This window comes from Papaver somniferum, chromosome 3 (genome assembly GCF_003573695.1).
Source record: "Papaver somniferum cultivar HN1 chromosome 3, ASM357369v1, whole genome shotgun sequence".
NCBI lineage: Eukaryota > Viridiplantae > Streptophyta > Magnoliopsida > Ranunculales > Papaveraceae > Papaver > Papaver somniferum.
Window position 1 is genome coordinate 56,774,032 of NC_039360.1, and position 14,210 is coordinate 56,788,241.

Below are 14,210 nucleotides of genomic sequence, written 5' to 3' on the forward strand. Positions count from 1 at the left end.
CATATATGGAAAACCAGCTCAACCCATCATAACCAGCCATAAGAACCTTGACTAGGCCGAAAATAACCCTTGGTAAACAGACCCAGAACCCATGCTCTAGCTGACTGCAAATCTAGTGCAGTTGAGGTTGGCAAGAGCTGTGTCATTCAGGCATTTCTTCAAACACATTACGTGCATTTTTATGTTGCTTTAGAGATGAACTTGCTGTTGATTTAGAGATTATTCCATCTCCTTCCCTGCACATAATTCAAATTTCATACACAACCCAAGTTTATAAAACATTCAATCCTTTTATTTGATTCATTTCCAGCGTCATTACTTGGTAACACAGCAGAGACAAGTTCTCTTCTTTCCTGACTTCTCTCGGAAAAGAAAACCATGTACAGATCCTTTGTTAATTCGTGTATCTTGTCCTGATTCTTCTCAAGTTCAAAAGCCTGTAAACCTCATCACAATCATTCTGTTCATCACCATTCAACGGCAAAACTAATCTTTCTCAACTGTATCAACGATAGCAAAACTATCTTTCTTCCACTGGTTCCTCGGTTTAGTTCCGTATCTGACTCATCTTGAGAAGCTCATAACCACTCGAACCATTGCTAGTCGGTGGCATGACTTGGTGCAACGGCAGAGAAACTTGGAAGCAATTCCAGCTTAGTTCTGCTATGAATACAAATAACTAAACTCGACTAATCTGCTATGAATACAAAGCCAAGGACATGCAGTTGGCTGTCTAGAGCAAAAATGTTAAGGTGCTCTAGTAATTTTTGATTTTTATTTTTAACATTAAAGTGTTGCGTCTTTACACTATTCGAATCCGTAGATTCCAAGTTCACCAAGCAATGAATTAAGCTCAGGTTTACCTTCTTTCACATCACATGACTCCAAGATACCTACAAAATGCAAAACAAGCATAATACCCAAAAATACAAGAGAAAATAGTAAAGAAAAGTATATGAAATTGATATTCAAATGATGTATTTTAAGCTCCTATCACATTTCTAGATCAATTGATAAACAAATGAATCTAATTGTGTTACTCGTAGAGTTTTTCAATTGTTTATATTCTCACAGAAGTATACAAGACACAATTGAAGCAAAATCGGATTGATTCAAAAGAATCAGTTCATGAACATTTTAGCCACGGTTTGCAAAGATTGCATTCCTTAATTTATAAATGCATTTGTTCATGAGTATGAAATCATAGTTAACCGATTTAAGAACTTGAACCACTTAAGTTTGCAAACAGGTACGCAAATTTAAGTTCCGGACACTGGTCACAAGCCGACAGTTTAAAAACGGGTACACAAACTTTAGCTCCGGACCGAACTCAGTTGAAACCGTTTGCGAATGGGTACGCAAACTTGGTTCACGGACTTCAACAGTTAAATCAGTTTGAGAACGAGTATGTAAAATTAAGCACCTTAACTTAAACAGATGAATAAGTTTGCGAACGGGTATGCAAACTTTCGGTCATGAATTCTGTCAAAACAGTTCGTACACTAAGTACACAAACCGTAATGTATCCAGACATGGGTTTTAGCTCTTAACTCCAATTTCAATCATTGAAACATTCTTAAAAGACGACAGTAGCTGTCTCACACAAACTATTAGCTTATAAGCAATTTTCAAGTGATCGAATGATCAATGTGAAACATTCTGATCCTACATCAAATGATTGTCTCACACAAATCATGAAAGATGTGTACTGGTATTAGTACAATTTCCATAAAGATCCGGTAGAAAGAGGGGTATCAGAGATAGACGGGGAAGATTAGACGGTAGAGAGAAAGAGACTAGACGAATTAAGAAGAAAAAATGAAGAAGATCTGGTTTAGGTGAACGCAGCCATAGAAGATGAAGTTCATTCATTAAGATTACCCAATCTCTCTCTCTATTACAAAATAAATACCTACCAATCAGAAGCCCTAGCATCAACAACTTTAAGATAGACACGCGACAACATCTGCTCGGCCAACACACACTCACAATGGACCAATGACTAATAGCTCTCTAGGCACCCAAAATAATACTCAGGGGACCCTAGGTACATAACAAGATATTACCAGGAGATTTTCACATGATCATCTTTTGACTTAATTTCGTCAAGAATAATGATGAACGTGGTTAAAGCAAAAAGCTTTCCAACACATATTTCAAGAAAGATATAAGCGAGTTAAACTCAGCTCGAAATATCAAATATGTATAATGTAAAGTCTATATAGCTATACGACTTTGTCTCAATAGGATATATAATAGAATAGACTTCTGAGTGATAGATGAGTTCAAGTCTCCACATAATTTTTGCTGATGAAGTTCCAAAAGCTCCCCTTAGTAGTTCTTCGTCTTTAATAGATGAACGTCGTGAAGTCTAAAACTCAACTACACATTCTATCCTAATCCGAGACATAGCTGTAAGTAGACTGGAAATCAACACTTATAGTTTTGATAAATAAACTTGACAAACAAGCTTGAGATAGCAACGCTTGCGAGTTCGACCGAGCAGTGCTCTAACAATCTCCCCCTTTGTCAATTATAGTGACAAATCTATCAATTCATATGGATTACAAAATAAATAAACTTTGTAGCTTCTCATCCAAATGCTTGATTTCCTTGGTTCTTTAACATTCCTGGAATTCTTCGTCATTCCAAGCACTCCAGTGATTCTGAACGTGTTCAATCAGCATCATATTTGTTGAAGATCCGTATCCATAACAATAAGAAAACAGATGTTCTCAATTATTGTTATACAGTGTCATAGTATTATTACACAACATCAAGGTTCAATTGTATCACAACTTAGATAATAATACTACGGTGATATGTATCACTCCCCCTTAGTCAATACTTCATCTCACAATGAAGACCACTCCCCTTTACATAATGATCCATAAACCATATGTATATGTTGTGTGAACTACAAAATAATTCTCCCCATTTTCTCAATATAAATTGGTAAAGGTACGAAAACTAGCGGGATCATAATGCAATTCTCAAAGAGATACTTCATGACTGAATGAGAACATATCAATTTTGTTTCGATGATTTCACATAGTCGAAACTTAGTGTATTCATCAAAGAGTTTATAAAGATACAATATAACTCATACAATATTCCACAGCCGCACTCCCCACAAAGATTTGGCAATTAAGCACAAGTTCAATTAAGAACTCTCCCCCATAAAATGTCATTCCCGAAAGAACAACAAGAGCGACCTTACTTTTACAAGAAAATAAGGATTTCTTTGGACATTAACAAATCTCATGAAACATGAATTTGTATCCAGAAAACTCAATTAAACAAAGGAACCTTAACGATTAACTTAATCGAAAATGCTCAACATAAGAAAAATTACGGAGCCATACAATACTTTCACATAGAAGTGGATCAAGGAAAGATCAATATTGCGGAATATTCAAAGGTTTATTCTATTCTTCATCAAAATTTTCATAATGATACTATAGACTTAATATTTGATATATAATTCAAAAGTTCATTCTATTTTCCATCAATATTGGCATAATGACACAGTAGACCTAACATTTGACATATATGGGACAATCATAGTTCGCGGACGTAAACACACATGTTAGAGTACTGCTCGTTCGAACTCGCAAGCATTGTTATCTCAGGCTTGTTTGTCAAGTTTAGTTGCCGAAACTATAAGTCTTGATTTCTAGTCTACTTATAGCTATTGTTTGAGGGTAAAAACTGATTCTACGGTTTTTGGTAAATTTGGGGTGTGTTGATGAGAAATGAATTCAAACCCTAAACAATGCACTGCATGGGAGTACTTTCAGATTCGAGAGATCAATTTGTAAGACTCTGGCCTAAACCAAGAAATGGCCGTTGCAGACTCAATTCGGTCACAAAGTGAAGGAAAAGGGTTGATATTAGGGAGGGAAGCGAAGAAGGTGTTGAGATCAAAAATATTGAATTATGAAGGTGTGGCTTTTATGACTTGTATCAGGATGTGGAACTGGCTTGCATAATGTAAGCTATCAGTTCTGGGTGTTTTCTGGATACTGTGCTAACAACACTTGTCTTCTCGAAATAGATTGAAAACCTATTTATACAAGTCATTTGAGCGGAACCTTGATCTCGTAGGAAGTGGAGAAGGTTAAGTGATGGAGTAGTGGGGTTGTGTAGGATATGATGATCATCACGCGGTCACCCTTCACCCACTTCTCTCATTGTTGTTAACCGTCCATCTTTTCCTGACACGTTCTCGTGATGGGCGCGTTGCACGCTGCACGCGGTAAACCGCCAGACCAATACCCCAGTAAGTATCCCCCAGTTTGTGTCATGTTTGATGTCTCGAATGAGTGGGTCAAGTTGGGACTTGCCGCGGAGAATAGAACATGATGCTATTAGGTGAAACAAGTAAGTTTTTTATGAGGCCGACATAAAATATCGTATGTATTTGATGCATGTGAAGCATCGCATTTAAGAAACCCAATTTAATCGATGTGTATGAAGCATCATTGTTTTAGAGACTGATTGTATAAGTCGCGGATGAGCGTCTTAAAAGGATAGCGGGGTCGACCACTTTGGGTGATTGTTCGAGTGCCTTATGGGTAAACTACCATCTGGTCGATCACTCCATGTGGAGGAGTGATGGCCGGTGTTCACAATGCCACTTTGTTAATTTTCTGAGAATAAATCTAAACCGTACGACTAAGCTGGCGAAGTTGGATGGTCGTGATTGATTTGTGGCAGTTGTTCAATTTCGTTGACGAGATTTTTAGGGTTTGGAGACCGATCGACCAACTCCCTTTTGAGCGAGCGATTCGAGGTGTTTCGTTTGGGTTTGAGTAGGTCGATCGGCCATGTACAAAGGTGGATTGCCAGCAAGCACGCTGACATCTCTTGGGTCACCTAAAATTAAATCTAAGCCACTCAATTCGGCTGGCGAAGTTGAATGGTTGTGATCGATTTGCGACAGTAGTGTGTTGCCGCAAACGTAATTTAGGGTTTCTAAAGCAGCGCGTTCACCCTACTTTGGGTGAACGATTTCATACGTTCTCGGCTTGCCGTGAGCAAGTCGATCAACCATGGGTGTAGCTGGGTCGCCGGTGGACACGCCAACACTTCTTTGATCGCTCAAGATGCGATCTAATCCGTCCAACTATGCTGGCTAAGTTGGACGGACGTGATGCGTTTTAAGACCGTCTTTGCCGGTCTCAATTCGTTTGAGCTATTTTACACAGCGTGAACGCCCATGTTTGGGTAAGCGATTGGGCACTCTATAGGTTTGACGCATGCAAGTCGATCGACTAGGGCACTAGTGGGCCCGTTGATGATCATGCTTGCGCTTCCTTAACTGTTCGTAGGAGGATCCAAGCCGTCCAACCAGGCTGGCAAAGTTGGACGTTCGTGATGCTTCTAAGACCGTTTTGAACAGTCTAGCTCGTTTGAGCTTCGTTTTTACGCATCGCAAACACCCATGTTTGGGTTGGCGTTTGAAGCGCTTGTGAATGAGCAACGTGGGATTCGATCAACTAGAGGACAAGTGGGCCCGCCGATGGTTGCTACGATGATTGCTTAGTTCTACTAGGAGTAGTCTAAGCTTGTTAAATCGCGCGGCCAAATTGTGTGGCCGCGATTATTTTTTGAGACTGATGTGAACAGCCCATATTTTCCTTAAGGAATTTAAACACATTCGATCGTGCCAACTTTTAATTAAAAGGTGTGCGAACACGCTGATCTCTTTGTCAGAGGGTGGTGTAGCCTATGTGGGTGTTTTCATGCAGGTGTCAATACTGACACTGCGGGAGATTCATGCTACTCCGTTGCGAGTGAACATTAATCGTCATGTCATGCCAATATTGAGAGTTTGGCTGGGGAGTATAGCATAGGAAAACACTAGGCAGACCATGCATTAGTAAATAATGCTGGTGCAAGATAAAATGTATAGAATATTTGGGATTGTTGCTACATGCACCATTCTGAGTAAATTTTATATACATAAATATATTGAATTGCTCAATACATATATGAACGAAGAGGCTTAGGCACTCATCACTTTTTAATGGCTCCATTTCATTTGTGAATAATGCAATTAGGAGCTTAAATACTCATTAGGATCTATACTAGTGAACAATTCATCTAGGAGCTTGAGTTTCAATACAATATGAAGAGCGGCATAGACAATCATCAGATTTTGATATATTCTTCAAATTCCTAGCGGAATATAGACATATCAAGATCTATTACTTTCGGTTCAGGTAGATAGACTTTTACATTTTCGCCCTAAACTAAAAACCACCATCAACATCTATGTCTCGGATTAGGATAGAATGTGTAGTTGAGCTTTAGACTTCACGGCGTTCATCGATTGAAGACGAAGAACTACTAAGGGGAGATTGTGGAACTTCATCAACAAAAGGTATGTGGATACTTGAACTCATCTATCACTCATAAGTCTATTTTTATTTTATCTCCTATTGAGACAAAAGTCGTATATCTATGTAGACTTTAATTTATACACATTTGATAGTTCGGAATGAGTTTAACTCGCTTACATATTTCTCGAAATATGTGTTGATAAGCTTTCGGTTTAACCAAGTTCATCTTTTATTCTTGGCGAAAATCAAAAAATAATCATGCGAAAATCTCCTGGTAACATCTTACATGATTTGTGTGAGACAGTCATTTGATGTAGACTCGGAATGTTTCATATTGATCTACTAATCACTTGAAAATTGCTTTGAAGCTAATAGTTTGTGTGAGACAGCTATTCTCTTCTTCTAAGAATGTTTCAATGATTTAATTGGAGTTTTAAAACAATTAACCATTGATTGGATATAGCACAGTATGCGTACTTGTATGCTAATTGTTGCATGTTACTCCAAGTACGGGAACCATAGTATGCATACCCGTATGCGTACTGTCTTAACAGCTCAAGTCCGGGAATTTAGTATGCGTACCCGTTTGCATACTAATTCAACTGAGTTCGGTCGTGGACGACAATATGCGTACCCGTTCGCATACTGGCGGATAGACTAAGTCCGGAACTCTAAGTATGCGTACCCATTTGCATACTTGAGTGGGTTATGTTCTAAAATCGGTTTGTTCATGAACAAATACATTTATATAATAAGGAATGCAATCTTTCGCAAACAATGGCTATAATGCTCATGAATTGATTCGAGTGGATCAAAATCGAATTTTGATTCCATTATGTCTTGTATACTTCTATGAGAATATAAACAATTGAAAAAATCTATAACTAGTTTCATTTGAACTAGTTGAGATAAAGATGAATAAGGTTGATATGAAAGTGTTCATATGGCTAACTTCGGTTAACTATTATTGAGCCAACCAAGTGTACACGTTTAGGTACAGTTACCTATATTTAAATGAAGGCACATTTCATTTGTGTATAACAAGCTAAGTTCAATCTAACGGTTGAAAGATATTAGCTTGAATCTAATTAGGTTTTTATCTAAAGGTGAATATTGAATGCTTTGTTACCAAGGTAACATTGATTGCAAACCCTGATTTGAAAACTATATAAGGGAGAACTCTAGCAACTTGGAAACCTAATCCCCACACCTCATGTGTGATATTAGTTGTGGCTAGAGTCGATTCTCCTTTAACCTAGGTTTTTCCTAAAACCATTATAGGTTAACTACTTGAAGACTTCATTGGCATTCTGAAGCCAGACCCAACTATTAACTTTGTAGTTGCGTGTTCTAATCTTACTTTGTTTTAACGTATTGAGCATTATCTTCTCTAAGATTTTCTCGAGATTCAATCTCCGATGGGTAAGATAAAAAATAATAACAAACATCTTCGTCTCATCGTTTGTGATTCCACGATATCGTGTTTCCTTACCGTACGATTAAGATTATTGTGAGGTGATTTATATTACTAGGAAGTTCTTCGGGAATATAAGTTTGGTGCATCAATTGGTTCTTGTTCACCTTGATTTATCAAAAGACGAAACAAAAACCCGTAGGTAATTATGTGGGAGACAGATTCATCTATTCAATAGACTTTTCTGTGTTAGACAGATTTGTTTATCATGTCTTCAACTTTGGGTCGTAGCAACTCTTAGTTATGGGTGAGATCAGCTAAGGGAATCAAGTGCGTAGAGTCCTGCTGGGATTTATAAACGTAAGGAACGTGATTGTACCTTAATCTGTGTGATATTGGTTAGGGCTCAACTATATTCCAGTCCGAAGTTAACTTGTAGTAGGCTAGAGTCTGTAGCGGATTAATACATTATGGTGTTCAAATCTGGACTAGGTCCCAGGGTTTTTCTGCATTTGCGGTTTCCTCGTTAACAAAATTTTTGGTGTCTGTGTTATTTCTTTTCCGCATTATATTTTTATACATAATTGAAATATCACAGGTTGTGCATAGTTCAATTAATTAAATAATCCAACCTTTGGTTGTTGATATAAATTGATTGACACTTGAACGTTGGTCTTTGGTACCGTTCAAGTTATTTCTCTTATTGATCAGGCTCACAGATTCTTATTTGTTCGATTGCAGATTGATCTGAGAAATAGAGATATAACTCTTGGATGTATTTTCCTTGATTGAGTTTGATTGTCTAGTTGATTCTCTTGGAAATATATTGGAGTTAGTTCATACAGATTGCCTAAACGAAATATTGGGTGTGGTTGTTAGACCCCCGCTTTTTCAAATGGTATCAGAGCAGGCAAACACGTTTAAGACCTCATAAGTTTGTGTTTATAGCAATCTGAATCTATGGAAAGTAGTGTTATCTCTGACAAACGCATCACCAGAGACAAAAGTTTTGTTTCTGTGAAATCTATTAAAGAGAAAGACTTGTCTATCTCACATATAGATGAACATTTTGTTCCTCCGAAACAGACAAGTATTGATATGTGTTACCCTGATTTTCTTACTGACGAATCTGATTCTGAAGTAGAAAGGGAAGCATCCAGAGAGAGTGCAGCGATTCTAAAACTTGTTAGAATCCAAGCAGTTGAAATCAATAGGCTGAAACACAAGGTCAATGCGATGGTTGGTATGGTAAAAATCATGATTCCCAACTACAGATTCTTTATGAGGAAAATGTTGTAGTTTGTTCATCCCGAACCTTACTCGAGGATAAACTCAAGGAAGATGCTCGTGAAATTGAACGACTATTGAGTAATCTCTTTATTCAAGATAAAGGACGTTCTGTGGAGTCTGTCTTACCAACTACTTCTGACTTTCCTGTGATATTAGAAAACGTGACTAATTCTAATCATGTTTCTCTACTGAAAACAGTTTCAGGAGCTAAACTGCAAACCCTTCCTATTACTAACGAAGTTCTTGGTTCTTCCACTGATCATGGATTTACCACGTGTCATGGAAGAAATAAATCTTCTAACGATGCTACACACTCTAATCACTCTGGTGATCATAAAGTATGTCTTTTTTGTGATTCAAAAGGACATGTTCAACGGAATAGGAAACTGAGGCTGAATGACAATTACTTTGGTCGACTTCAGCACACCTAAGATTTAATACTCAAAGGTGTAACTGACATTCGGATGTCTAAACCTATTGGTTTTAGTACTCTCCTTGTGAATTTTTCCAGGAAAGTCAGTTCAATATGCTCATCGAACGTTCGAACCAATTGTAGCATCAATACAAATCGTTTAAGGAGATTTCAAAAAGTTTCTTCTCAATCCAATGTGAAGAATAATGTTCAAGATGTGAAAAAGGTACCAGTAGGTGGAAGCAACAGTGGAGATATTAAGGATAACCTTAATATGATAATTGAAGGGTACAAGGATCTTAGCAACAAGCTGTCAAAATCTTCCATACAAACTTCTTCTGGTAAGGATTCGAACTTAGTCTCATACTTTGATGATAATAAGTTTTATGATACTTTCTCACATCACAAAGGGTTTCCTCCAAAAATTAGAAGGAAAAAGAGGATCAACCATTGAAAATATTCGTTTGATGAGCGTAAAGCTCATATTTGTGTTAATTAATCACAAGGATTGAATTCTTACTCATAAAAATCCCGTTGAGTAAGAGTTACTAATAATCAGGTATACTTATTGGTAAAATGTTTTCTGCTTAGTTGAGCTATTTTCTTATCGTCCATAGCTAAACTATTGTCTACAGATAAGTTTTGCCTAAGTATTATTTGTGTCTCGAGAATCTCTTCGATTGTTTTTTTCATTACTTTTATTTTTTAAAAAAGGGTTTCTGTTGCAACAAAGTTGCCTGCTACTCTTGTGCTCTAAATTTTTCTTCCTGTGGAAATATAAAATTTATTGAGCCAAAAAATTGTGAAAGAAAATCTTCATGTAGCAAATTTTTGTTGTATTCCTTTTACCTTGCAAAAGGGTACATTACGGTTTTAGTCTTGTTTCTCTTTTGGGCTCAAGTTGTATTCGTGCGGGTACCCATGGTTTACTTGTCACGAACTTGTTTTTGGAAACCCTAAAATTCACCGTCTCTAAGAAACCGTTCAAATACAAAACCTATCAAGTCACGTACGCGTACTCTAGGTTATTTTCTTTTTGTCAAGAATGTCTTCACCCTCTCGCACTTGTGATTCTGAAAGAGGTTTTCATGATAAAGGTATTGGTTTCGAGTCCAAAGGGAGGAAGAAAAGAACCCTAGTAGAAGTTGATGGTCAAAATCCTGATACCTCATGCTACTATGCCTATTCTCATCAAGATGTTGAGAATGATGAGATGGTTTCGGCCGAAGTGGTTCATGATTTTCTTAAATACTTTGAGGAAGCAAAATTATAGCTCGTTGATACTATGAAGGATCTTGATGTGCAAAGAACTGAGTTGAAAAAGGTTAACTCTGACCTTGTTCTCATGAAAACACATGTTAAAGATCTTCTCAATGAGGATATCTTCTCTGAAGAAGCAGTGGATGCTTTCAATCACAAGCTCAAAGGTCTCAAGACTCGTGAAGGCTCCGGAAAAGCTCTCCGATTTCAGATCATGATCGGTTTTGATGGCTTAGGAGTCTTTTGGGTTTTTTATAGATTGTTGGTTTTTATTTTTGTCTAGGAAACTTCTTATGAGAATTTATTCTTGTGTTTTTAAGAAGGATAACTAGGGTTTGGAATAACCTATATTGTGATTACACATTGCTATTGCCAACGTTTTTCATCTTGCAATGTTTTAAGATTTATTTATTTAAATTCTAAAGTTTATTTGGAAGATGATTTTATAGTATTAATCTTTATTGGTTCATATATTGCAAATAATATTATGGGATATGTGTGTTTACGTCTGTGAACTATGATTGTCCCATATATGCCAAAATTTAAGTCTATTTTGTCATTATGCAAATATTGATGGAAAATAGAATGAACTTTTGATTTGCAAAGATTAAGTCTATGATATCATTATGCAAATATCGATGAAAAATAGAATGAATCTTTTAATATTCTACAGTATTGATCTTTCCCTGATCCACTTATATGTGAAAGTATTGTATGGCTCCGTAAGTTATCTTATGTTGAGCATTTCCGATTAAATTAATCATTACGGTTCCTTTGTGTTTAATTTAATTGAGTATTCTAGATAAAAATTCATGTTTCATGTAATTTGTTAATGTCCAAAGAAATCCTTCTTTTCGTGCAAAAGTAAAGTCGCTCTTGTTGTTCTTTCGAGAATGACATTTTATGGGGGAGAGTTCTTAATTGAACTTGTGCTTAATTGCCAAATCTTTGTGGGGAGTGCGGGTGTGGAATATTGTAGGAGTTTTCTTGTATCTTTATAAACTCCTCGATGAATACACTAAGTTTCGACTATGTGAAATCATCGAAACAAAGTTGATATGTTCTCTTTTAGTCATGAAGTATCTCTATGAGATTTCATTATGATCCCACTAGTTTTTGTACCTTTGCCAATTTATATTGACAAAAAAGGGGAGAATTGACTAAGGGGGAGTGATACATATCACCGTAGTATTATTGTCAAAGTTGTGATACAACTGAACTTTGATGCTGTGTAATAATACTATGACACTGTATAACAATAATTGAGAACAAGTGTTTTTCTTATTTTTATGGCTACGGATCTTCAACAACTATGATGCTGAATTGAACACGTTCAGAATCACTGGAGTACTTGGAAGTGACGAAGATTTCGAAATAATTTTGAAGAACCAAGGAAATCACGCATTTGGATGAGAAGCTACAAAGTTTATTTTATTTGTAATCCATATGTATTGATAGTTTTGTCATTAAAATTGACAAAGGGGGAGATTGTTAGAGCACTGCTCGGTCGAACTCGCAAGCGTTGTTATCTCAATCTTGTTTGTCAAGTTTAGTTTCCAAAACTATAAGTCTTGATTTTTAGTCTACTAATATCTAAGTCTCGGATTAGGCTAAAATGTGTAGTTGAGCTTTAGACTTCACGACGTTCATCGATTGAAGACGAAGAACTACTAAGAGGAGCTTTTGGAACTTCATCAATAAAAGGTATGTGGAGACTTGAACTCATCTATCACTCAAAAATTTATTTCTATTCTATCCCTTATTGAGACAAAAGTCGTATACCTATATATACTTTAATTTATACACATTTGATATTTCGAGCGGAGTTTAATTCGCTTACATATTTCTCGAAATATGTGTTGGTAAGCTTTCGCTTTAACCAAGTTCATTTATTATTCTTGAGGAAAGTCAAAAGATGATCATGTGAAAATTGTCTGGTAACATCTTACATGATTTGTGTGAGACAATCATTTGATGTAGACTCAGAATGTTTCGTATTGATCTATTGATCACTTGAAAATTGCTTTGAAGCTAATAGTTTGTGTGAGACAGCTATTACTGTCTTCTAAGAATATTTCAATGATTAAAAATGGAGTTTAGAACAATTAACCATTGATTGGATATAGCACAGTATGCGTACTTGTATGCTAATTGTTGCATGTTACTCCAAGTCCGGGAACCATAGTATGCATACCCGTATGCGGTTTAACAGTTGAAGTCTGGGACTTAGTATGCATACCCATATGCGTACTGGCTTAACAACTCAAGTTCGGGAATTTAGTATGCGTTCCCGTTTGCATACTAATTCAACTGAGTTCGGTCGTGAACGACAGTTTGTGTACCCGTTCGCATATTGGCGGACAAACCAAGTCCGGAACTCTAAGTATGCGTTCCCGTTTGCATACTTGAGTGGGTTATGTTCTAAAATCGGTTTTTTCATGAACAAATACATTTATATAATAAGGAATGCAATCTTTTGCAAACCGTGGATATAATGCTCATGAATTGATTCGAGTGAATCAAAATCGATTTTGCTTCAATTGTGTCTTGTAAACTTTTATGAGAATATAAACAATTGAAAAACTCTATAACAAGTTTCATTTGAGTCATTTGAACTAGTTGTGATAAAGAAGAATATGGTTGATATGAAAGTGTTCATATGGCTAACTTCGGTTAACTATTGTCGAGCCAACCAAGTGTACATGTTTAGGTACGGTTACTCATATCTAAATGAAGGTACATTTCATTAGTGTATAACAATCTTAGTTCAATCTAACGGTTGAAAGATATTAGCTTGAATCTAATCAGGTTTTTATCTAACGGTGAGTATTGAATCTTTGTTACCAAGGTAACATTGATTGCAAACCCCGACTTGAAGACTATATAAAGGGAGAACTATAGCAACTGGGAAACCTAATCCCCACACCTTTTGTGTGATACTAGTTACGGCTAGAGTCGATTCTCCTTTAACCTAGGTTTTTCCTAAAACCATTATAGGTTAACGACTTGAAGACTTCATTGGGATTCTGAAGCCAAACCCAACTATTTTCTCTATAGTTGCGTGTTCTGATCTTACTTTGTTCTATCGTATTGAGTACTATCTTCTCTAAGATTTGCTCGATATTCAATCTCCGATAGGTAAGATAAAAAGTAGTCAGAAACATCTTCGTCTCATCGTTTGTGATTCCACGATATATTGTTTCTCTACCATACGATGAATATTATTGTGAGGTGATTGATATTACTAGGCTATTCTTCGGGAATATAAGTCTGGTGTATCAATTGGTTCTTGTTCACCTTGATTTATCAAAAGACGGAACAAAAACTCGTAGGTAATTCTGTGGGAGATAGATTTATCTATTCAATAGACTTTTCTGTGTGAGACAGATTTGTTTATCAAGTCTTCGACTTTGGGTCATAGCAACTCGTAGTTTTGGGTGAGATCAGTTAAGGGAATCAAGTGCGTAGTCCTGCTGGGATTCACAGG